The 22500-nt window shown below is 47.4% G+C and overlaps 2 protein-coding genes across 4 annotated transcripts in view; one reads left to right on the plus strand and one right to left on the minus strand.

Annotated features, from left to right (window-relative positions):
- Positions 1-22500, minus strand: part of LOC138353992 (zinc finger protein 501-like) — a 112852-nt gene that overhangs the window by 46204 nt on the left and 44148 nt on the right. The gene's annotated exons all lie outside the window — the stretch shown is intronic.
- Positions 5928-22500, plus strand: part of LOC123766710 (irregular chiasm C-roughest protein) — a 75018-nt gene continuing 58445 nt past the window's right edge. For 2 of the 3 annotated variants that reach the window (XM_069307681.1, XM_069307683.1), the window contains exon 1: positions 5935-6270. The gene's annotated coding sequence lies outside the window, so the exon portion shown is untranslated. Of the gene's footprint in view, positions 6271-22500 lie in introns of all 3 variants that reach the window. The other variant, XM_069307682.1, reaches the window with a different exon arrangement.

A 22500-nucleotide genomic window follows, 5' to 3' on the forward strand; every position in this document is an offset into this window, starting at 1 on the left:
AAGTTTCTAGTGAACACACACACACACACACACACACACACACACACACACACACACACACACACACACACTATATAGATATGTGTGTGTGTGTTAATTAGGAATTTAGTTAACATTGTTTACTCACTCCTCTCTCCCCTCCCACCTGTTCCCCTCCCCCCTTTCCCACGCTCCCCTCCCCTCCTAACTCTTCCTCCCTCCCTCCCACTCACGCTATCTTAGGGTATCAGGGCATCTTAGAGACCGTAAGGGCGGCTGATGAGGGAAGGTGGGCAGGGTTATCGCTCTTGTTTGTTCAAGAGAAGGATGGGCACAGGGCAGCGAGGGACAGGGGCAGTGGGATGGGAATGGAATGGAAGTGGAAGGTGGTCAAGGAAGAGAGGTGATAGGAAGCCTAGTGGAAGAGAGTTAATCAATCAATGCTGCAAATTGTTGACCTCACTTTCTGAACCTATTATTTGTCTCTGTAACCTGTTCTACCACTACTCACAGGATGGGTATGGGGTCAACTACCACCCACAGGATGGGTATGGGGTCAACTACCACCCACAGGATGGGTATGGGGTCCACTACCACCCACAGGATGGGTATGGGGTCAACTACCACATACAGGATGGGTATGGGGTCCACTACCACCTACAGGATGGGTATGGGGTCCACTACCACCCACAGGATGGGTATGGGGTCCACTACCACCCACAGGATGGGTATGGGGTCAACTACCCGCCAAACACACACCGAAACTACGACGTTGGTACAACGTTCGAACAAGTTTTAACACCTCCTAACCAGTTATAACAACCAATATAGCAAGTTGTAACAACGTTCAAATACGTCATAAACACGTTAAGCCAAGATGTAACAACTTTATTACAAGTTGTAACAAGCGGAAAATAGAGACAGTTTCGGTTTGTGTTTCCAGGGTACCACCCACAGGATGGGTATGGGGTCAACTACCACCCACAGGATGGGTATGGGGTCCACTACCACCCACAGGATGGGTATGGGGTCCACTACCACCCACAGGATGGGTATGGGGTCCACTACCACCCACAGGATGGGTATAGGGTCCACTACTACCCACAGGATGGGTATGAAGTCCACTACCACCCACAGCATGGGTATGAGGTCCACTACCACCCACAGCATGGGTATGGGGTCCACTACCACCCACAGCATGGGTATGGGGTTCCACTACCACCCACAGGATGGGTATGGGGTCCACTACCACCCACAGGATAGGTATGGGATTGCACAGGAAATTAACTAAATTACCTAAAGAATATATGGCGCTTGGAAGGGATACGAAGAGAGAACAGAAGCTGGGATAGGAGAATGAAGAGAGAGAGAGAGAGAGAGAGAGAGAGAGAGAGAGAGAGAGAGAGAGAGAGAGAGAGAGAGAGAGAGAGAGAGAGAGAGAGAGAGAGAGAGAGAGAGAGAAGATAGCTAGGAACTATAGGAAGAGAGGAAAGAAGATTAGACAGGCTAAGATGGGATGCTGGAGATCAGATGACTATGCTTGGAGATGAATACCGATGACGTCATGACTCAAGCATCCCCCCATTATGGGGCAAGAATTTCTCCCCCCTTCCCCCCCTGTGGGGCAAGAATAAGTGGATTTAACTTTACTATTCTTAGTTATATGTTTGAATGAAGTTCTTTCATTGTGAACCTCATACTCATCCTGTGAGTGGTAGTGGACCTCATACTCATCCTGTGAGTGGTAGTGGACCTCATACTCATCCTGTGAGTGGTAGTGGACCTCATACTCATCCTGTGAGTGGTAGTGAACCTCATACTCATCCTGTGAGTGGTAGTGAACCTCATACTCATCCTGTGAGTGGTAGTGAACCTCATACTCATCCTGTGAGTGGACCTCATATTCATCCTGTGAGTGGTAGTGAACCTCATACTCATCCTGTGAGTGGTAGTGAACCTCATACTCATCCTGTGAGTGGTAGTAAACCTCATACTCATCCTGTGAGTGGTAGTGGACCTCATACTCATCCTGCGAGTGGTAGTGAACCTCATACTCATCCTGTGAGTGGTAGTAAACCTCATACTCATCCTGTGAGTGGTAGTGGACCTCATACTCATCCTGTGAGTGGTAGTGGACCTTCATACTCATCCTGTGAGTGGTAGTGGACCTCATACTCATCCTATGAGTGGTAGTGGACCTTCATACTCATCCTGTGAGTGGTAGTGGACCTTCATACTCATCCTGTGAGTGGTAGTGAACCTCATACTCATCCTGTGAGTGGTAGTGAACCTCATACTCATCCTGTGAGTGGTAGTGGACCTCATACTCATCCTGTGAGTGGTAGTGAACCTCATACTCATCCTGTGAGTGGTAGTGAACCTCATACTCATCCTGTGAGTGGTAGTGAACCTCATACTCATCCTGTGAGTGGTAGTGAACCTCATACTCATCATGTGAGTGGTAGTGAACCTCATACTCATCCTGTGAGTGGTAGTGGACCTCATACTCATCCTGTGAGTGGTAGTGAACCTCATACTCATCCTGTGAGTGGTAGTGAACCTCATACTCATCCTGTGAGTGGTAGTGGACCTCATACTCATCATGTGAGTGGTAGTGGACCTCATACTCATCCTGTGAGTGGTAGTGAACCTCATACTCATCCTGTGAGTGATAGTGAACCTCATACTCATCCTGTGAGTGGTAGTGAACCTCATACTCATCCTGTGAGTGATAGTGAACCTCATACTCATCATGTGAGTGGTAGTGGACCTCATACTCATCCTGTGAGTGGTAGTGAACCTCATACTCATCCTGTGAGTGGTAGTGAACCTCATACTCATCCTGTGAGTGGTAGTGAACCTCATACTCATCCTGTGAGTGGTAGTGAACCTCATACTCATCCTGTGATTGGTAGTGAACCTCATACTCATCCTGCGAGTGGTAGTGGACCTCATACTCATCCTGTGAGTGGTAGTGGACCTCATACTCATCCTGTGAGTGGTAGTGAACCTCATACTCATCCTGTGAGTGGTAGTGGACCTCATACTCATCCTGCGAGTGGTAGTGAACCTCATACTCATCCTGTGAGTGGTAGTAAACCTCATACTCATCCTGTGAGTGGTAGTGGACCTCATACTCATCCTGCGAGTGGTAGTGAACCTCATACTCATCCTGCGAGTGGTAGTGAACCTCATACTCATCATGTGAGTGGTAGTGAACCTCATACTCATCCTGTGAGTGGTAGTGGACCTCATACTCATCCTGTGAGTGGTAGTGAACCTCATACTCATCCTGTGAGTGGTAGTGAACCTCATACTCATCCTGTGAGTGGTAGTGAACCTCATACTCATCCTGTGAGTGGTAGTGGACCATGGGACGCCTCCTAGCGGCCCACCACTATCCCGGGACGACCCGGGATAGTGGTGAAGGGGGGGGGGGTGGAAGCTTGAGCAAGCCAGCTTTCCCGCCAACCAGGCAAGACATCCGATCCGCCCAGGGTGGGCGGTGGAGCGGGCGGGGGATGGGAGGGAGGATGGGATAGGGGTATTGTAAGGAAGAGGGGGGATAGGGAAGGAGAGATGATGTGTAGAGTGAGAGGGGGGGGGGAGGAGGGGGGGCGTGTGGGAGGGGGAAAGTGTTAAGGGAAAGCGGGCAGATGGCAAGCTGGAGTCAAGCGAGCGAATACAAGTCAGCGGAATGGGAGCTCTTTTGACCACAGAACTCTCTCGTCCAAGAGACGGAAGGGCATGTGGGATAGGTGGCATAATGCAGGAAAAGAACGATGGAACAGAATCGAAGATTAGAAATAACAGAAAGGGTAAAGACGTATAACAAGACCAAGGGAAATGAATGGTGTTAGATACTAAACAAAATCACACGATTAAAATAGGTTAACCAATTTAGATCCTGTGGCGGCCGTCCTCTCTGTTATCTAGCTGTTATGTACTTGTCTGGGTTGCATAAGCCAGGTGTATACAATGCCGACACATGAGGTTAATGCCTCATTATCAAGCTTCACATGTAAACTGAGTTAGTGAATGGAAAAAAAATGGTAAATCCCCCACATATACTGGAATAAAGATTCTGATCCTCAAAGTTAACGGATAATTAGGGATTGGAGGAATTAAGAGGAAGTGTTGCATCAGGCTGTGGGAGGGTGGGAGGCTGTTGTATCAGGCTGTTGTTGTATCAGGCTGTGGGAGGGTGGGAGGCTGTTGTATCAGGCTGTTGTTGTATCAGGCTGTGGGAGGGTGGGTGGCTAGTTGCATCAGGCTGTGGGAGGGTGGAAGGCTATTGTATCAGAGACTGTAATGCATTGGAAAATGAATTAAATCGTCGCCAGAGCCTGTTAAATGGCTAGTCGACTTCAACCCATACAAATGTAACCTTACAAGATACAGAGAGAAGCGTAATTGACATAACAAGGAATCAAATGAAAATGTCTAACGTTATCAGAATAACAACGGCGTCTGTCCAAGTATCTACGACCAGTTAATCTTCAAGGACTTTTAGAATCCTTCCGAGACCTGTATTCAACCTACGTGAGACTAACTACTCAGTATGCAACACTACCATGGAAACATAGCCTTTAAGAGAAATGGAAAAGCACCAAAGATATGCAATAACTATTTGTACTCAGCAGTGGAACAAAGTAAGACTGATACAGGATCAAATTGAAGGAGAAAATGAATTTAGAGGACATGACAACGACATATAAGATTCTAAATGCAGTTGACAAAGTACACAAATATGTTTAAATAAAATGAACACCAACAGGTGATGAACACATCCAACAGGTGATGAACACCTCCAACAGGTGATGAACACCTCCAACAGGTGATGAACACCTCCAACAGGTGATGAACACCTCCAACAGGTGATGAACACCTCCAACAGGTGATGAACACCTCCAACAGGTCATGAACACCTCCAACAGGTCATGAACACCTCCAACAGGTGATGAACACCTCCAACAGGTGATGAACACCTCCAACAGGTGATGAACACCCCCAACAGGTGATGAACACCTCCAACAGGTGATGAACACCTCCAACAGGTGATGAACACCTCCAACAGGTCATGAACACCTCCAACAGGTCATGAACACCTCCAACAGGTGATGAACACATCCAACAGGTCATGAACACATCCAACAGGTGATGAACACATCCAACAGGTCATGAACACCTCCAACAGGTGATGAACACATCCAACAGGTGATGAACACATCCAACAGGTCATGAACACATCCAACAGGTGATGAACACATCCAACAGGTGATGAACACCTCCAACAGGTCATGAACACCACCTGATAACCTCACGATGACAACGCCAAGTACCGAACAACGCAAAAATTCATAGAAATCTCGTTGCTGGCTGTTTGGAGGTGGCTAAACGCCCAGACAGCTAGGAATAGCCATGCAGTTTCCACGGTGCCAAATTGGCACCGGTGGCACAAGGGGGGGGGGCAGAGAGAGAGAGGGAGTTCGACAATAGTTCCCATTCTCGCCACTTCGATGTTCGGCGCTGTTTCCACAACACATACGGCCGCTACACATTAATAAATAATTAAATACGGACCTCTATGTATATTTCCGGATGGTAAGAGTGACAACATCGCTGTGGAAGAGGAATATAAGGAGAAATTACTGAAGAACATAGAGGACTTGACGGCACCCTTCCGGCAAGCCTAGTGCCATGTCCGCCCAAGAAAAAAGAACCCAAATCCCGCATATCAATCCATTTCCCCTTGGAAACCGCTTCAATCTATAACTGATTCATTCCTCAAGTTTCTCCATCACAACCAGTAGCAATTACCGATGGGAAGAGGCCGCTGAAAGGTACAATAACAAGGGAATGAAAAAGGTAAACAAAATTGGTTGGTGGTACCCATTGCGGCCGCCATCTTGACTGGGGGTCTGCGGCGATCTCCAGGTCAGTTTGGGTCGGACCGCCGTAGAGGGAGGTGCTCGTCTCCAGTGCTGCCAGTTTGGAATTAACACGTGTGGCTCAAGTACATAGTAATATATATATATAAACTTGTAACAAGATACATTTAAATGGAATAATAATAAAAGTGTTTATAAAATATGTATACATATATATATACTTTCATATAATATCTATTTTACATAGAAAATGGTTTTCCCCGATACAATTGTTTTTTTTGAACTTGTAAATAGATTATCGAAGAAATAGATAAATAGTGTTTTAAAATATTGTAAACTCACGATTTCCCTTCTGGTGTGGGATACCTGGCTGAGGCAGGTGTATACGACGGTATACCAGGTGAGTATACTATGTTATTTATATCTACCATACCGGGATGGTTCCGGGAATCAATGACCCCGCGGCCCGGTCTTTTGAACAGTCCTCCTGGTTAGAATGGTGTGGTCAACAAGGCTGTTAGACGTCGCTGCTCGCAGTCTTAAGAAACTCTGGGTCGTAGTCCTAAGGACCTGGGTTCGATTCCCTGCCGAGGTCGAAACATATGGGCAGAGCTTCTGGCATCCTGATGTACCTGTTCACCTAGCACAAAATAGGTACCTGGGAGTTAGACAGCTGCCACGGGCTGCTTCCCGGGGGATGTGTGTGTTAAGAGAAATTTATGTAGTAGATATAATAGATTGGTTACAAAGGAGGGGTCCAAGAGCTAACTGATCGATCCTGAAGGCACAAAGAAAGAGAAACAGAGAGAGAGAGAGAAGAGAGAGAGAGAGAGAGAGAGAGAGAGAGAGAGAGAGAGAGAGAGAGAGAGAGAGAGAGAGAGAGAGAGAGAGAGAGAGAGAGAGAGAGAAGAGAGAGAGAGATTGAGGACAGAGAGAGAGAGAGAGAGAGATTGAGGACAGAGAGAGAGTCAGAGAGACAGAGAGAGAGAGAGAAGAGAGAGAGAGATTGAGGACAGAGAGAGAGTCAGAGAGACAGAGAGACAGAGAGAGAGAGAGAGAGAGAGAGAGGGTCAGAGAGACAGAGAGACAGAGAGACAGAGAGAGAGAGAGAGAGAGAGAGAGAGAGAGAGAGAGAGAGAGAGAGAGAGAGAGAGAGAGAGAGAGAGAGAGAGAGAGAGACAGACAGACAGAGAGAGAGAGGGGTAGGGATGCTGGGATGTTGGGGGGGGGGAGGGATAGATGATACAAGCGAAATTGAATGAGTTCAAAAATCCTTTTTTGCTTTCATATTAAATCAATCCCATTTAATTAGATCACAGAAAAACTATGCGCCTTTGTTACATAAACCGGTAACACCGCTATACAGAAAAAATAATTATTACAGATTACCATGATTTTTATTATGTATAGATTTTTAGGATCAACGTGGGGTTAGCCTGTTATTGGCTCGCAAAAACCATAGACAATTCACTCAAACGTTGACGTAATTCTCTGCACAATATATAACAAGATTAACTAAATAAATTTAACATTTAGCTGGTAAATAATTGTTTTTTTTTACCACAGTAATTAATTAACGAGTTAGTGAGAGATGTGATTGTTAGACGCTTGTTAGTATTAGTACTCAGGTATTTGTCCACTCAGCCACCAGGATTGTGGGGCCTGACGGCTGAGTGGGCGACGCTCGGGAGTTCGTATTCCTAAGGTTCTGGGTTCGATCCCCGATGGAGGTTATCTTGAGGTTATTTCAGGGCTTAGCGTCCCCGCGGCCCGGTCCTCGACCAGGCTTCCTTTTTGTTACACACACCCCCAGGAAGCAGCCCGTAACAGCTGTCTAACTCCCAGGTACCTATTTACTGCTAGGTGAATAGAAAGAAACTCTGCCAATTTGTTTTTGCCTCTGTCGGGGATCGAACCCGGGCCCCTTAGGATTACGACCCCCGAGCGCTGTCAACTCAGCCGCGAGGCCCCTATGTGGGCGTGTACTGGTGTCAGGTGGAGGTGGGGTGGGGGGCTCTCACCTGCACGACGTGTTTCCACCCACGCCCCCCCCCCCTAAGGAGGAAGGAGAGGCATAGGTGAAGGGAAGTATAGAAGTGGGAAATGCAGTGAGAGGTATGAAAGCAGGCGGCGGGCTGTCCGCCTTGCTGACACGATGTGTGGGTCCTCTTACCTCTGGCCAGCTAGACATGCGGGCAGAGGGTGCCCACTTCCCACCCTCATGGGGTGGATAGTGGGGGTGGAACAGGGGGGGGGGGAGAGCTGGAGCCCGTACCGACCCACCTTAATGACCGTCAGTTAAACAACTATCAGACAAATGAGAGCAAAGTTTAACTCTACACACACAGCAAAATTCTCAGTATGGACTCCATACACAGTTTCAAATGTAGATATGATAGAGCCCAGTAGGCTCAGGAACCTGTACACCAGTTGATTGACCGTTGAGAGGCGGGACCAAAGAACCAGAGCTCAACCCCCGCAAGCACAACTAGATAAGTACACACATCGTGTCAGCAAAGCGGACAGCCCGCCTTGCTATCACAACTCGAGATAGCAAGGCGGGCTGTCCGCCTTGCTATCACAACGGCGCCTTCTTGAGCAAAAAAAAAAACCCCCACATGATGTCATATTTTGCCACTATTATACCGCCAAGATTCCCATAATTATGTGATGCAACCTTCCACAATATTCTTGTCTTTAGTTTTGTTCAGAATTTGTTCGGCTCCTTTCAACACCTTTGTCATTTTCAGAGCGATACATTGTATATTAAATTATCATATTTTGTATCGTATTATTTCCTCTACTTATCATCGCAGATTGACAAAACTATTTATCCTAACATTTAAGGTTCAAACTGTTTTATTTCTCCTGTAAATGTGGAAATACTGAACCTAAAACAAGAAAGAAAAAAGAGAGAGAGATAAATTACGCGTATGTAAACAAACAAGTGAGGTGCGCCAAGCGTGTCTGGTACACGCGAAGTCTAAATTATAGTTAAGTATTGAATTAATTATATTAACAAGATAATTACAGTTTCTGGTGATCCATAACCGCCAGTTGTCTGCTGACGGCAGTTCGCAGAACACGCGATGTGACGTCACGGACACGCTACACTATATATATATGGTTTCTTTGTCTTTTTATTTTTTAAATTCTGGCGTCTTTAGGATATCGTAGCCTAGTCGAAGTTAAGGTTTCCAGGATACCGTAGCCTAGTCGAAGTTAGAGTCTCTAGGATATCGTAGCCTAGTCCAAGTTAGGGTCTCTAGGATATCGTAGCCTAGTCCAAGTTAGGGTCTCCAGGATATCGTAGCCTAGTCGAAGTTAGGGTCTCTAGGATATCGTAGCCTAGTCGAAGTTAGGCTCTCCAGGATATCAAAGCTTAGCCCAAGTTAAGGTCTCCAGGATATCGTAGCCTAGTCCAAGTTAGTCTCTCGTGGATATCGTAGCCCAATCCAAGAAAAAGATTGTAGGGGCGGAAATTGTAGCACTCGAGTAGTAGCTTGATGGCTTTTTAAGGACTTCCTCTAATGCAGAATACGAGACTTAAATGCAGCAAAGGGCAAATGTACTTCATACTCAAAGTGACCCATGGGGCAGGCAGACTGTGTGTGTGTATATTTACAGCGTAGGGGAGGTAGGGTACAGTGGGTAAGAGGGGTGCTGTTGGGTAGCGTATGGGGCAAGTGAAGACACCAGCCGAGAAGGGAGGGGTAGAGAGAGATGCGTGTAGATATTAATTGAGATTTCTGGCCGGGTTTAGGCAAGGCGTGGTGCCATGGCGGCAGTCGCTGACCACAACAACACCTAGATAGTTAAAATGGCTTCGTGCCATCTGACCTTTCTTTTTGAACCGTTTTAACGGTTTAAAAAGTTTGAACATTTTTTAATTGTTTTGAACTTGTTTTCTCAACTATATTTTATAAAAAAATCCAGAATAAAACTGGATCCTTTACTAAGTTGCAGCTAAAAATATTAAAAAATTATTTACTGCGGGAGTTGAGCTCTGCTCTTTCGGCCCGCCTCTCAACTGTCAAACAACTGTTTACTAACTTTTTTTCCATATAACACACACTCACACACACACATACACACACCAGGAAGCAGCCCGTGACAGCTGACTAACTCCCAGGTACCTATTTACTGCTAGGTAACAGGGGCATAGGGTGAAACAAACTCTGCCCATCGTTTCTCGCCGGGGCCACAGGATCACGTTTCCAGCGTGCTGTCCGCTTGGCCACCGGCCCCCCTAGAAGTGTGTGTGTGTGTACTCACCTAATTGTGCTTGCGGGGGTTGAGCTCTGGCTCTTTGGTCATACACTCTTTGTGTGTTTGTGTGTGTGTGTGTGTGTGTGTGTGTGTGTGTGTGTGTGTGTGTGTGTGTGTGTGTGTGTGTGTGTGTGTGTGAGTTGCTTGCGTGTTTATATGTGTAAATAAACATTCCCATGTGTGTGTGTGCACTTGTGTGAGGAATGGACAAATTTTTGTTTATTTTTAACGTTGAAATCATACGCTCTTAACACTTCATGAAAATGGCGCCCGGCCGACCAAATTGGCGGTACAGTATTTTAGTGAAATTATATCATAGTTCCTTTGGCCTTGCCCTCAATAATAATAATAATAATAATAATAATAATAATAATAATATGCCAATCATCACCATGAATCCTTGTGGTGAGAGAGAGAGATAGAGAGAGAGAGAGAGAGAGAGAGAGAGAGAGAGAGAGAGAGAGAGAGAGAGAGAGAGAGAGAGAGAGAGAGAGAGAGAGAGAGAGAGAGAGAGAGAGGATAACAACAGACCCACATGATATCTCATTACACTCCCACTGAGGATAACAACTACAATATGACACCTCCCCTCCCCCCGCCTGTGTACTGTAATATACTTCACTGTATTACACACAGACTTGTGGTGTTGACTTGCCTAGAGGGATGGAGTAGAAGGTAGAAAGGGTAGAAAAGTAGAAAGATGGGAGGGAGAGATAACTACCCGGGAGCCGGTCGGCCGAGCGGACAGCACCCTGGACTTGTGATCCTGTGGTCCTGGGTTCGTTCCCAGGCGCCGGCGAGAAACAATGGGCAGAGTTTCTTTCACCCTATGCCCCTGTTACCTAGCAGTAAAATAGGTACCTGGGTGTTAGTCAGCTGTCACGGGCTGCTTCCTTGGGGTGGAGGCCTGGTCGAGGACCGGGCCGCGGGGACACTAAAGCCCCGAAATCATCTCAAGATAACCTCAAGATAACCCGTCGGATGGGTGGCAAGAAGTAGTTTTCATTCATCCTCCCTTGAGGTTATCTTGAGATGATCTTGAGATAGATATCTTGAGAAGATATCTTGAGATATCTTATCCCTTCTCCAAGGGGAACAAGAATAGGCAAACAAGAATAGTAAGAAAAACAATAATTATATTTAATACAATAGGAAAGAATAGAAGAAAAGGCGATAACGAATCTAGGAATATAGAAACGATATCAACAACATGAAACAGAAGAAGGGAGATCGAAAAAAAGAGATCTTAGATATCTTAGCTAACAGAGAATAGAACATTTAATCTTGAAAGCTGGAAGAAGTAGAAGCAGTAGAGCACCAGGATAATAAAGAAGAATTAGTAAGAGATACAGACAGGAAGTCACATTAACGGGGATAAACATTAGACATACACACACCTCATGTCTTAAACATAAGAGAATGAAGGTTCGATCCATCTTGGACCAGTGTCAAGGCGTCAGATGGTCTGTTTTAGACTATTGTCAAGATGCCTAATATGGATGGCCATCCACAACTTCTCTGTGGCCATCCTCGTCCTTCTCTGTGGCCATCCTCGTCCTCCTCTGTGGCCATCTACGTCCTCCTCTGTGGCCATCCTCGTCCTCCTCTGTGGCCATCTACGTCCTTCTCTGTGGCCATCCTCGTCCTACTCTGTGGCCATCTACGTCCTTCTCTGTGGCCATCCTCGTCCTTCTCTGTGGCCATCCTCGCCCTCCTCTGTGGCCATCCTCGTCCTCCTCTGTGGCCATCCTCGTCCTCCTATGTGGCCATCTACGTCCTTCTCTGTGGCCATCCTCGTCCTACTCTGTGGCCATCTACGTCCTCCTCTGTGGCCATCCTCGTCCTTCTCTGTGGCCATCTACGTCCTCTCTGTGGCCATCCACGTCCCTCTCTGTGGCCATCCTCGTCCCTCTCTGTGGCCATCCTCGTCCTCTCTGTGGCCATCCTCGTCCTCTCTGTGGCCATCCACGTCCCTCTCTGTGGCCATCCACGTCCCTCTCTGTGGCCATCCTCGTCCCTCTGTGGCCAGGCACCTCATGGGTCCCTCTTTTAAAAGTGTGAAACTGAATGACTCTTTAATTTCTCCGCGTACACGACGCCCATTTGTTAAGCTCGACGACAATGGCGTCCCACCCCTTTCCCCGACCCGTTGTGGTTATGGCACCCTGCCTTATGGCACCCTGCCTCATGGCACCCTCTATTATGACACCCCTCCCTTATGGCACCCTGCATTAGACTTGTAATATTCAACTCTGACTGTTGCGTCATTCAGCCTGTATCAGCGTGACTTACCCATCCTTCTCACCCCCTTCCCCTCCTCCCCTTCCCTACCTCTCCCTTCCCTTCGTCCCCTCCCTTCTCCCCTTGTCTAGTCTCACCGTGAGAAAGTAAGGGGGAGAGGAGTGAGATTGAGGGGAGGAGAAGGAATAGAGTAAACGAGGGTTGGAGAACAAGGGAAGACTTAAGTGGTAGAGGAGAAAGGAAGGGCGAAGATGAATGCGAGATTAAGAGATTTGAAGAAGTGGACAAAGTAAAGGGGAAGGAACAACAGATGAAAAGGCAGTGGAGATAGGATTAGAATGGAGAAAACGGACTTCATGATGGGAGAGAGAGAGAGAGAGAGACAGACAGAGTCAGACAGAGTGAGAGGAGAGAGAGAGAGAGAGAGAGAGAGAGAGAGAGAGAGAGAGAGAGAGAGAGAGACAGACAGAGACAGAGTCAGACAGAGAGAGAGAGAGAGAGAGAGAGAGAGAGAGAGAGAGAGAGAGAGAGAGAGAGAGAGAGAGAGAGAGAGAGAGAGAGAGAGAGAGAGAGGGAGAGAGAGAGAGACAGAGACAGAGTCAGACAGAGAGAGTGAGAGGAGAGAGAGACAGACAGAGACAGAGTCAGACAGAGAGAGAGGTCCAAGCCCTTATACATGCCGCACTCAGTACAGGAGAAACACCAGCTATGAACTAACAAAACTCTGATACAATAATCCCAGTACTTCAGTACGATAACTAGAACTCTGATCCTGTATCATACAATATTACAGTACATAAAACAACCTAAATAACGAGGATTTATATTTATGCTTTTCCTGGCCTCAAGCATAAGCAATTACACAATTTTCTGCAAAGATGAGAGACGGGAATTAGTTCAGGTAACAGCAGTCTGTCGTCTAGTGACGCGACGGTGACTTTTCCCGCGCGATGAACCGTCCGAAGACGTCCTTCTCGAGAAGGTCTTCCACGTGATCAAGTCGGCTGTGTGTGTCGTAAAGGAGGAACAATTGTAAATGGAGATACAAAGGTGATAGATGGGGTGGGACAGGGGTGGCAAGCCAGCTGTCACCCCCAGCCAAGCTGACCCCAGCCAAGCTGACCCCAGCCAAGCTGACCCCAGCCAGGCGGACCCCCAGCCAGGCGGACCCCCAGCCAGGCGGACCCCCAGCCAGGCGGACCCCAGCCAGGCAGATACCCTCTCGCATGTCGCTGCGTTTTTGTCAGCTGTGTGGATTTTGTTAGTCACCCCTCCCACCGCGACTCACGATACTGCAACCGCTTTAATAGGTTGACGGAACTAGATCCCACAACCCTGCAGGACAGACGGAACAGAGGAGACATGATCGCAACATACAAGATACAAAGGGGACACATACAAGACGAGCTGGCTGCTCCCACCATAACAGTGACGTTGTGTAAAGTGCCGGAGAAACTAATCAGAATGAGAATAATGAAGCATTTAGAGTAGATAAACTTTGTAACGTATGGAGACAAGAAGAATTATAAGGAGAAAGCGCTAAGCCACATGGAAGAGATATGAGGACAAGGGGCTGGGATATGAGATTATCTTGAGATAATTTCGGGGCTTTAGTGTCCCCGCGGCCCGGTCCTCGACCAGGCCTCCACCCCCAGGAAGCAGCCCGTGACAGCTGACTAACACCCAGGTACCTATTTTACTGCTAGGTAACAGGGGCATAGGGTGAAAGAAACTCTGCCCATTGTTTCTCGCCGGCGCCCGGGATCGAACCCAGGATCACAGGATCACAAGTCCAGCGTGGTGTCCGCTCGGCCGACCGGCTCAAATGAGGACTAGGGACTGGGATATGAGGACAAGGGGCTGGGATATGAGGACATGATGTGAGCTGGAGTATGAGGACAGAGGGAAGAAACGATACCCAACCTATAGAACCTTCGGGGGATCGAACGCCGACCTGCATGAAGCCATATTGACGTAGTACCGCCCGTCCCAAGCGTCTGAACATTTTATCAGCATGGATTTAAAGAGGGAAAAGTCATGCCTGACAAACTTCACCAAATTACGGTAAGAAAATATAGATTTGAGTATATACGGTTATCTTCCTAGACTGTCATAAAGCAGTTGATACAAGGTGATGAACCAGACTGGGGGATAACTGGGCAGACACACAAAAGGTAAGGCCGAGTACCTAACTGGTATAAAACAGTCACAGTCACAGAGGATTCGAACTGTTGGAAATGTAAAAATAAGTGTTTGTAGATGACTCAAAGCTAATGAGGAAACCAGTATCAAAAGCTTTGCTAAAGTCAAGGTACACAGGTACACAACAAGGTACACAGGTACACAACAAGGTACACAGGTACACAACAAGGTACACAGGTACACAACAAGGTACACAGGTACACAACATTACAATCTTTAGCTAATGAGGAAAGAAAACCCTAATTTATGACTGTAGATATTGGTAAATGTTCTTTGACAAACTCTTGGAGTGGACATGCAACTGGCTGCCAGAATTCAATCCAACAAGTGTAAGGTAATAGATGCAAATGTGAGAAAGACGATCGGAAAGTATCTACAGAGTAAGAGAAAGGCAGTTAAAGGAATCGATAAAAACCGGGTTATTGTTGGGGAAAAAATGAGGGGAAAATAGTACCTTGTATGTCTAGAACATGTCTCCCATCCCTTCAATTAGTTTGCACGGGCCACCTGTTTTCCCCAAGTCCATGTTTGACAACCTGCTAAGTAACTATTTCAGTATCAGGGTTCCACGTGTGTGTGTGTGTGTGTGTGTGTGTGTGTGTGTGTGTGTGTGTGTGTGTCCCCTCACCTATTTGTACTCGCCTATTTGTGCTTGCAGGATCGAGCATTGACTCTTGGATCCCGCCTTTCTAGCCGTCGGTTGTTTACAGCAATGACTCCTGTCCCATTTCCCTATCATACCTGGTTTTAAAATTAGTAATAGTATTTGCTTCCACAACCTGTTCCTGAAGTGCATTCCATTTCCCCACTACTCTCACGCTAAAAGAAAACTTCCTAACATCTCTGTGACTCATCTGAGTTTCAAGCTTCCATCCATGTCCTCTCGTTCTGTTACTATTCCGTGTGAACATTTCGTCTATGTCCACTGTCAATCCCTCTGAGTATCTTATACGTTCCTATCATGTCCCCCCTCTCCCTTCTTCTTTCTAGTGTCGTAAGGCACAGTTCCCTCAGGCGCTCCTCATACCCCATCCCTCGTAGCTCTGGGACGAGTCTCGTTGCAAACCTCTGAACCTTTTCCAGTTTCATTATGTTTCTTCAGATGGGGACTCCATGATGAGGCGGCATACTCTAAGACTGGCCTTACGTAGGCAGTGTAAAGCGCCCTAAATGCCTCCTTACTTAGGTTTCTGAATGATGTTCTAACTTTTGCCAGTGTAGAGTACGCTGCTGTCGTTATCCTATTTATATGTGCCTCAGGAGATAGATTAGGTGTTACGTCCACCCCCAGGTCTCTCTCACGCGTCGTTACAGGTAGGCTGTTCCCCTTCATTGTGTACTGTCCCTTTGGTCTCCTATCTCCTAGTCCCATTTCCATAACTTTACATTTGCCCGTGTTGAATTCTAGTAGCCATTTCTCTGACCATTCAGAGACCATTTCTGTGTGTATATGTGTGTATATGTGTGCGTGTGTGTGTGTGTGTGTATGTGTGTGTGTGTGTGTGTGTGTGTGTGTGTGTGTGTGTGTGTGTGTGTGTGTGTGTGTACTCACCTATATGTACTCACCTATATGTGCTTGCAGGATCGAGCATTGACTCTTGGATCCCGCCTTTCTAGCTATCGGTTGTTTACAGCAATGACTCCTGTCCCATTTCCCTATCATACCTAGTTTTAAAAGTATGAATAGTATTTGCTTCCACAACCTGTTCCCCAAGTGCATTCCATTTTTCTACTACTCTCACGCTAAAAGAAAACTTCCTAACATCTCTGTGACTCATCTGAGTTTCCAGTTTCCACCCATGTCCCCTCGTTCTGTTATTATTACGTGTGAACATTTCATCTATTTCCACTTTATCAATTCCCCTGAGTATTTTATATGTCCCTATCATATCTCCTCTCTCCCTTCTTTTCTCTAGTGTCGTTAGGTTCAGTTCCTTCAGCCGCTCTTCATATCCCATCCCTCGTAACTCTGGGACAAGCCTCGTCGCAAACCTCTGAACCTTCTCCAGTTTCTTTATGTGTTTCTTCAGGTGGGGGCTCCATGATGGCGCGGCATACTCTAAGACGGGTCTCACGTAGGCAGTGTAAAGTGCCCTAAAAGCTTCCTCATTTAGGTTTCTGAATGAAGTTCTAATTTTCGCCAGTGTAGAGTACGCTGCTGTCGTTATCCTATTTATATGTGCCTCAGGAGTTAGATTAGGTGTCACATCCACTCCCAGGTCTCTTTCTCGAATCGTTACAGGTAGGCTGTTCCCCTTCATTGTGTACTGTCCCTTTGGTCTCCTGTCACCTGATCCCATTTCCATAACTTTACATTTACTGGTGTTAAACTCCAGTAGCCATTTCCCTGACCATCTCTGCAGCCTGTTTAAGTCCTCTTGGAGGATCCTACAATCCTCGTCTGTCACAACTCTTCTCATTAATTTTGCGTCATCTGCAAACATTGACATGTATGATTCCACTCCTGTAAACATATCATTTACGTAAATTAGAAAGAGGATTGGTCCCAGCACCGATCCTTGAGATACTCCACTTGTTACTGTTCGCCAGTCCGACTTTTCGCCCCTTACCATTACCCTCTGGCTCCTTCCTGTTAGGTAGTTCTTCACCCATACTAGGGCCTTTCCGCTTACTCCTGCCTGCCTCTCAAGTTTGTATAGCAGTCTCATGTGCGGTACCGTATCAAAGGCCTTTTGGCAGTCAAGAAATATGCAGTCTGCCCAGCCTTCTCTGTCCTGCCTTATCCTTGTTACTTTATCATAGAATTCTAAAAGGTTTGTTAGGCATGATTTCCCTGTCCAGAACCCATGTTGGTGCTTGTTTACAAACCCAATGCTCTCCAGGTGTTCAACAAGTCTTAGCCTAATTATTCTTTCAAGTATTTTGCAGGGGATGCTTGTCAGTGATACGGGTCTGTAGTTAAGTGCCTCCTCCCTATCACCTTTTTTGAAAATCGGTACGACATTTGCCTCCTTCCAGCAACTGGGCAATTCTCCCGACATTCAGGGATAAAGTGATAAAGTGACTTATTAAAGATCATTGCCAGAGGCACGCTGAGAGCCTGCGCTGCCTCTTTAAGTATCCACGGTGATACTTTGTCTGGTCCAACAGCTTTATTTGCATCCAGTGTTGTCAACTGTTTCATTACATCCTCTGCTGTCACCTCTATATCTGATAGTCTTTCATCTTGGGTAATCTCTTCTAACAAAGGGAGCTGCTCAGGCTCGGTTGTGAACACTCCATGGAATTTTGCATTCAGTACCTCGCAGATTTCCTTGTCGCTTTCTGTATATGCCCCTTCTGTTTTCCTCAGTCTTGTCACTTGGTCATTTACCGACATCTTCCTTCTTATATGGCTATGTAGTAATTTTGGTTGCTTTTTCGCTTTGACTGCAATATCATTCTCATAATATTCTCTATGTGTATGTGTGTGTGTGTGTGTGTGTGTGTGTGTGTGTGTGTGTGTGTGTGTGTGTGTGTGTGTATGTGTGTGTGTGTGTATGTGTGTATGTGTGTATGTGTGTATGTGTGTATGTGTGTGTGTGTGTGTGTGTGTGTGTGTGTGTACTCACCTATATGTACTCACCTATATGTGCTTGCAGGATCGAGCATTGACTCTTGGATCCCGCCTTTCTAGCTATCGGTTGTTTACAGCAATGACTCCTGTCCCATTTCCCTATCATACCTAGTTTTAAAAGTATGAATAGTATTTGCTTCCACAACCTGTTCCCCAAGTGCATTCCATTTTTCTACTACTCTCACGCTAAAAGAAAACTTCCTAACATCTCTGTGACTCATCTGAGTTTCCAGTTTCCACCCATGTCCCCTCGTTCTGTTATTATTACGTGTGAACATTTCATCTATTTCCACTTTGTCAATTCCCCTGAGTATTTTATATGTCCCTATCATATCTCCTCTCTCCCTTCTTTTCTCTAGTGTCGTAAGGTTCAGTTCCTTCAGCCGCTCTTCATATCCCATCCCTCGTAGCTCTGGGACAAGCCTCGTCGCAAACCTCTGAACCTTCTCCAGTTTCTTTATGTGTTTCTTCAGGTGGGGGCTCCATGATGGCGCGGCATACTCTAAGACGGGTCTCACGTAGGCAGTGTAAAGCGCCCTAAAAGCTTCCTCATTTAGGTTTCTGAATGAAGTTCTAATTTTCGCCAGTGTAGAGTACGCTGCTGTCGTTATCCTATTTATATGTGCCTCAGGAGTTAGATTAGGTGTCACATCCACTCCCAGGTCTCTTTCTCGAATCGTTACAGGTAGGCTGTTCCCCTTCATTGTGTACTGTCCCTTTGGTCTCCTGTCACCTGATCCCATTTCCATAACTTTACATTTACTGGTGTTAAACTCCAGTAGCCATTTCCCTGACCATCTCTGCAGCCTGTTTAAGTCCTCTTGGAGGATCCTACAATCCTCGTCTGTCACAACTCTTCTCATTAATTTTGCGTCATCTGCAAACATTGACATGTATGATTCCACTCCTGTAAACATATCATTTACGTGAATGATATGTGTATGTGTATGTGTATGTGTGTGTATGTGTATGCGTATGTGTGTGTGTGTGTGTGTGTGTGTGTGTGTGTGTATGTGTGTGTGTGTGTGTATGTGTGTGTGTGTGTGTGTATGTGTGTGTGTGTGTGTGTGTGTGTGTGTGTGTGTGTGTGTGTGTGTGTGTGTATGTGTGTGTGTGTGTGTGTGTGTGTGGTGAATAATAACATCAGCTCAAGCTTTTAGAGTCACTTAAAACATGAGAGCTGGTAGTACGTGGATCCTCCCTAGATATAATGAGATCGAATATCTTAATAGTGTCCGAACAATTTGGCAGGAATAGTGTTTTGTGTCCCCACTACCACACCAACCACAACCACCACCACCACTACCACCACCACCACTACCACCACCACTAATAGCATCACCACCACTTACTGGACACCACCACCACCACCACCACCACCACTAATACCATCACCACCACTTACTGGACACCACCACCACCACCACTAATACCATCACCACCACTTACTGGACACCACCACCACCACCACCAATACCATCACCACCACTTACTGGACACCACCACCACCACCACCAATACCATCACCACCACTTACTGGACACCACCACCACCACCACTAATACCATCACCACCACTTACTGGACACCACCACCACCACCACCACCAATACCATCACCACCACTTACTGGACACCACCACCACCACCACCACCACCACCACTAATACCATCACCACCACTTACTGGACACCACCACCACCACCACCACCACTAATACCATCACCACCACTTACTCGACACCACCACCACCACCACCACCACCACCACTAATACCATCACCACCACTTACTGGACACCACCACCGCCGATCCTTCAACATGAATGGTATTTATAGCAACTATTTAGTCGTTCAAAAATTAACAATTGTACCCAAACAAGTTTACGTGTTGTTAAAGAAATACCCCAAAAAATCACACTAATAATAATATGAAAATCAGGACTCTCAGGACTACGAATCCAAAGCGCTGTCCACTCAGTTGTCACGCCCTAATAGAATGAAGCATAAGCATCAATACTTTACCAACTGTACTATGGGTTAAGCCTGGAAAGAGAAGGTTCGTACCAGGAAAGTCCACTACGGGATCGCCATAGCCCGTGCTACTTGCCCCGCTCCTGTACCAGGTAAGTTACGGGCTCGCCATAGCCCGTGCTACTTGCCCCGCTCCTGTGCCAGGTAAGTCCACTACGGGCTCGCCATAGCCCGTGCTACTTGTCCCGCTCCTGTGACAGGTAAGTCCACTACGGGCTCGCCATAGCCCGTGCTACTTGCCCCGCTCCTGTGACAGGTAAGTCCACTACGGGCTCACCATAGCCCGTGCTACTTGCCCCGCTCCTGTGCCAGGTAAGTCCACTACGGGCTCGCCATAGCCCGTGCTACTTGCCCCGCTCCTGTACCAGGTAAGTTACGGGCTCGCCATAGCCCGTGCTACTTGTCCCGCTCCTGTGACAGGTAAGTCCACTACGGGCTCACCATAGTCCGTGCTACTTGCCCCGCTCCTGTGACAGGTAAGTCCACTACGGGCTCACCATAGCCCGTGCTACTTGCCCCGCTCCTGTGCCAGGAAAGTCCACTACGGGCTCACCATAGTCCGTGCTACTTGCCCCGCTCCTGTGACAGGTAAGTCCACTACGGGCTCACCATAGCCCGTGCTACTTGCAACTTGTTCCGAGTAGCTGAATCTATAACAACAGAGAAGGTCTCCAAGGCAACTATAAACCGTCCATTTTGTATACGTTCAAGGAAACTGTTGGTGCAAGGACTACCATTTTAGGAGGACGGGTTGGCCCAAGTGCTTCCTCTGGGGGCGAAGATAAACAAAAATATCATCCCCAATTAAGGCAGTCAGCGGCCTCATAGCTCGTGTGAGATAGGCACTTTCTTACATCACTTGCTGGTAAGTTGCTCCCACCAGCTCGTCGCGGACGGCAGTGGACGGTACTGGACGGCAGTGGACGCCAGTGGACAGCAGCGAACGGCAGTGGACGGCAGTGAACGGCAGTGGACAGCAGCAGACAGCAGCGGACAGCAGCGAACGGCAGTGGACGGCAGTGGACAGCAGCGAACGGCAGTGGACGGCAGTGAACGGCAGTGGACGCCAGTGGACGGCAGTGGACAGCAGCAGACAGCAGCGGACAGCAGCGAACGGCAGTGGACGCCAGTGGACGGCAGTGGACAGCAGCAGACAGCAGCGGACAGCAGCGAACGGCAGTGGACGCCAGTGGACAGCAGCGAACGGCAGTGGACAGCAGCGAACGGCAGTGGACGGCAGTGAACGGCAGTGGACAGCAGCGAACGGCAGTGGACAGCAGCGAACGGCAGTGGACGCCAGTGGACGGCAGTGGACAGCAGCAGACAGCAGCGGACAGCAGCGAACGGCAGTGGATGGCACTGGACGGCAGTGGACGCCAGTGGATGGCACTGGACGGCAGTGGACGCCAGTGGATGGCACTGGACGGCAGTGGACAGCAGCAGACAGCAGCGGACAGCAGCGAACGGCAGTGCAAGTCAGCGCTCTAATTATACTGGCTGTCGAGTCCCTCTCTAGTCGTACTGGCTGTTTCTGACCATTTCCTCAAGGAATTATAGTTTATCCCTCTAGGAATGAACTCATGACAAGCGGCCGGCTCCCTGTCCCCCTTCGACGTCACTAGAGATAGTGGCGTTCCTGTAAATTTATCTGCCTCAACCTATGATAAGTTGGTGCATTTGGAATAGTTTACAAGCCCATGGAATAGGGGGATAGATAGATCCATTTGCCATAGTTCACAACTCTACACGAGGATAGAGATAACCTAAACTCTTCCATCACTTTGGGATGGAAGGGGGAGGAAAGGAATGATGCCCAACCACTTCGAGGATTGAAACGCCGACCTGCCAGAAGCGAGACCGTCGCTCTACCGTCCAGCCCAAGTGGTTGGACAGGAACAATGGACACGCTCTAATATATTAGTCCCCCCATCTTTCAGCGCGACGGCTGGGGACCCAATACCATCGGAGTGTGTATTACGAGGTCGTATTATGAGTCTTAGTCTTAAGAAACGAGACAAAATACTTGTAATATAGCCAGAGAGGCAAAGTATAGCAGGAATAAAGTCGATATATTAGATCATAAGTCTTAACCTAAGAGGTTAATTCCAGTTAATTCCAAGCTCACCCCTTCCCCACACGGAGAACCATAGACTCACACCCCACACGGAGAACAATAGACTCACACCCCACACGGAGAACCATAGACTCACACCCCACACGGAGAACCATAGACTCACACCCCACACGGAGAACCATAGACTCACACCCCACACGGAGAACCATAGACTCACTCCCCACACACAGAACCATA

The sequence above is a fragment of the Procambarus clarkii genome, chromosome 60, assembly GCF_040958095.1.
Source record: "Procambarus clarkii isolate CNS0578487 chromosome 60, FALCON_Pclarkii_2.0, whole genome shotgun sequence".
In the NCBI taxonomy this organism is placed as follows: Eukaryota; Metazoa; Arthropoda; class Malacostraca; order Decapoda; family Cambaridae; genus Procambarus; species Procambarus clarkii.